Source organism: Hevea brasiliensis, chromosome 4, assembly GCF_030052815.1.
Source record: "Hevea brasiliensis isolate MT/VB/25A 57/8 chromosome 4, ASM3005281v1, whole genome shotgun sequence".
Taxonomy (NCBI): domain Eukaryota; kingdom Viridiplantae; phylum Streptophyta; class Magnoliopsida; order Malpighiales; family Euphorbiaceae; genus Hevea; species Hevea brasiliensis.
This window is the reverse complement of record NC_079496.1, coordinates 38,629,645-38,633,683: the sequence shown is the minus strand read 5'-3', so window position 1 is coordinate 38,633,683 and position 4,039 is coordinate 38,629,645. Positions and strand designations below refer to the sequence as shown.

Below are 4,039 nucleotides of genomic sequence, written 5' to 3'. Positions count from 1 at the left end.
GTCTCCAAATTGATAGGTGTTTAATCCATTGGAAAGCTAAGATACAGCACTTCAAATGATAAAGAGGGACCAAAGCCCAAATCAGTCTCCAAGGTTAACAAAATGAGCTATGGATCTATTGCAAAGGCCTAAACTTGATTGTCACGACTAGTTTCAGTATTTATTTTGTATCTGGAGTTCCAGAGGTCCAAATGAAGCAAGCCTAAGCCCAATTGAACCTTAAAAATCACCTATGCAACTTTTATAAAGGGCTGGAAGCAAGATAAGGCCATTTTAATTGTCAAAAATGGCAAAGTAGTTGTCACTATAGGCTGGACCGTTTGTCTAATCTAGTCTCGATTTTTAAGCCATAACTTGGGCTATAGACCTCAGATTTAGGCAAATGAGCACTCATTGGAAACCTAATAAATAGGGCTACAACTTTCCTAAAGAGGACAGAGACAGATTCAGAAATGAAGTTACTGAAAATCGGCCTTGATTTCAAAGACGTGAATGCAGGCTAAAAATCTGTCTTTTGAATTTCAAAACTTTTCCTAGTTTGATTCCTATCTTTGGGATTAGGTTTTTTTATTATAAATGTGTTATTAGGCAGCAACTAAAACACATCCAATTCAGACCTTCGTTCTCCATTCTCTTTTTAGATTTCTTCTTTATTTTTCTTTATTTTTCTGTAAGCCATGAACATGAGTGGCTAAGTTTTTAATTCAGTTAAAGGAATTCTAGTTCTTATGCTTGATTTGTGAGAACAGGTTCTTAATTTAATTTATGTCTTTTTGAATATCTATTATTTTCTGATTTCATTGTCTTTGATCTATTGAATGATTTGCTAAAAAGGCCTATTAGTTAATTGTTTGATGTGATCAATTGCTAATTCCTCTTCATAATCCGTAATTGTTGTGTAAGACTGAACGGGAGTTACAATTAGATTTTATTGATTATGATCAAAGTTTTTGATAATAACCTAAGGAAATGATAGGGTAAATTAAATGATTTATGCTTTATAAATTATTGTTCAGCTTAACTACTTCATATTATTAAAGCAGTTATTAATTTGATGAGGATTGCTTAATACCAATTTAGTTAATAATTAGAGTCAATAAGAGTGCTAGGCTCGAATTGATGAGTATAGGGAAGTCAGGGGTTTACCTTACTGTTTGGTAAATCTACGTTAAGTATTCAATAAGAAATAATTGTATTTCATTTGTCTATGATCGAATCAATGCATTGGAATGCGAATTACCTTGGACTGAAGTTTGTTTAATTTGAGAGTTTTATATTTAATTTTAGTTCTTAATTTCTGATTTCTGATTTCTTCTTTAGACTGTGAATTACCCCCCCCCCCCCCCCCATCCTTTGTTTCTTTTTCCATTACACAAGTGCATGAAATTTTAGTAATTCAGTCTCTAGGGTTTGGCCTGGATTTACCACTTATTGCAGAAAAATATTTTATAGCTGGTAATTTCAGTTAATTTAATTTTTTGTGGAATCGACAACCATCAACAATTTTGGCGCCGTTGCCGGGGACTGAAGTTTATTGGATTTCGTGTTATTGGTGTTAGGATATTCTGTTATTAAGTTTGTTTGTGAGTTGTTGCTGTTTTTAGGTTTTTGAAAAAAAAAATTAAGGTGTTACTATTCATTAGAATTTTGGTTGAATTAGGAGGGTGGCCCATACCTATTTTGAAGGAAAACGACATTCTGATCAAGAGGATTCATGGCCGCACCCTCTTGAGGCCAAATTCCATTGTTTTTTAGGGTTTTGAGGCATTTTTTTATTTTTACTTTCAATTCTTTTTGTTTTTTACAAGAACTTCTCAATCTGGTGAGCCGATCTTTGATCCAGAAGTAGAAAAAATAGCTAAACACTTGAGAAAATTAGCTAAGCAGGCTAAGCAGTTTCCGAGTACATCTAAAGGAGTCCAATCTCCAAGGGAGTTGAGTTTGGATTCGGATTTGGATTCAAATTCTGAAAATGAAACCATGGTTGCTAGAACCTTGAAAGAGTTAGCTGCTCCTGATCTAAACCAACAGCCTTTGTGCATTCAATACCCTGCTTTAAATGTTGCTTTTGAGTTGAAATCTAGACTAATCCATTTGTTGCCTAAGTTTCATGGTCTTGCATGTGAGGATCCACATAAGCATTTAAAAGAATATAATGTTGTGTGTTCCAGTATGAAACCTCAAGGAGTTTTAGAGGATCAAATCAAGCTTTGAGCTTTCCCTTTCTCACTGGAAGGCACAGCTAAGGATTGATTGTATTACCTTCCTTCCCGATCTATCGACTCATGGAATGGGATAAAGCAAATATTTTCGAAGAAGTATTTTCCTGCTTCCCGTGTTTCCAATAAAAGAAAAGAAATTTGTGGCATCCGGCAGTACAATGGAGAGAGTTTGTATGAGTATTGGTAACGATTTAAGAAACTGTGCTCAAGCTGTCCCCATCATCAAATCAGTGAGCAGCTATTGATTCAGTATTTCTATGAGGGATTTCTACCAATGGACCGCAATATGATAGATGCTGCCAGTGGAGAGGCTTTGGTTAATAAGACACCAGAAGAAGCGAGGAGGCTGATTGCTAACATGGCAGCAAACTCTGAGCAGTTTGGAATGAGAATGGATCATGCACCTAAGAAAGTTTATGAGGTAAGTACATCTAACCTTGAGAAACAGATTTCTAATTTAACTTCTTTGGTGAGGCAGTTAGCCATAGGGATTATGAAAATTGTTATGGTATGTGGGATTTGTTCCGGTTCAGGTCATGCTACTGACATGTGTCCTATATTACAAGAGGATGAATCAATGCAACATGCTAATGCAATAGGAAATTATGGACAGCCACAATGCATGTCTGATCCCTTTTATAAAACATATAATCCAGGATAGCGAGATCATCCCAATTTGTGTTATGGGAATCAACCTATGCAAAATCGATACCAACAGTAGAGACAAGTGAATCAACCACCTCCGCCTCCCTCAAATCAAGGTATGTCACTTGATAAAATTGTTAAGGCCTTGGCTAACAATACCCAACAGTTTCAACAGGAGACTAGAAATAGCATTTAAAACATAAAGAGGCAGATTGGTCAATTAGCTTCATCTGTGAGCAAACTTGAAGCTCAAGGTTCTGGAAAGCTTCCATCACAAACAGTCATGAACCCCAAAGAAAATGCAAGTGCTATAGTGTTGCGGAGTGCGAAAGAAGTTGATAACCAGACTCCACATGAGGTAATGAAAAAGAAAAAGCAAGGAGAAAAAGAGTCTGAAGTTCCTAAAGTTGAGGTAAATACTGAACCTAAACTAAATAAGGTTAATAACTCTGTTCTTCCTCCATTCCCCTGCAGGTTGGCCAGGATAAAGAAAAAAGGACAAGAGAAAGAAATTTTGGAGACTTTCAAGAAGGTAGAGGTCAATGTACCTTTACTTGATACGATCAAACAAATCCTCAGGTATGCTAAATTCCTTAAGGAATTATGCACTACAAAGCGCAAGTTGAGGAATAATGAGAAGATTAGTGTGGGGAAAAATGTGCCAGCATTAATTCAGTGAAAATTACCCCCTAAGTGTAAGGATCCAGGTTCATTTCCTATTCCTTGCAGAATAGATGATTCTAAATTTGAATATGCAATGGCAGATTTAGGAGCATCTACTAATATTATGTCAAATTCAGTTTTTCAAACTTTAAATTTGGATCCTTTGAAAGAAACCAATGTCATTATTCAATTAGCTTATCATTATAATGCTTACCCATTGGGAGTAATTGAGGATGTGTTGGTGCAGATTGGAGGATTGATTTTTCCTGCAGATTTTTATATTCTGGATATGGGGGATGATAGTGCTCTCTCATCAAATTCAGCTTTGATTTTGTTTGGAAGACCTTTCTGAAAAAATTGCCAAAACAAAAATTAATGTGGATGAGGGTACCTTAACAAAGGAGTTTGATGGAGAGACTATCAAATTTAATATCTTTAATGCCATGAAGTATCCTGCTGATAATTATTCTATCTTTTCTATTGATGTTGTTCATACATTTGTGCAGGAT

At 35.6% G+C, this 4,039-nt stretch overlaps 1 non-coding gene across 1 annotated transcript; it reads right to left on the bottom strand.

Annotated features, from left to right (window-relative positions):
* Positions 1 to 2,343: 2,343 nt before the first annotated feature.
* Positions 2,344 to 2,450, bottom strand: LOC131179728 (small nucleolar RNA R71). Its single transcript, XR_009148615.1, has one exon. It is a non-coding gene; the product is annotated as a small nucleolar RNA R71 (small nucleolar RNA).
* Positions 2,451 to 4,039: the final 1,589 nt, after the last annotated feature.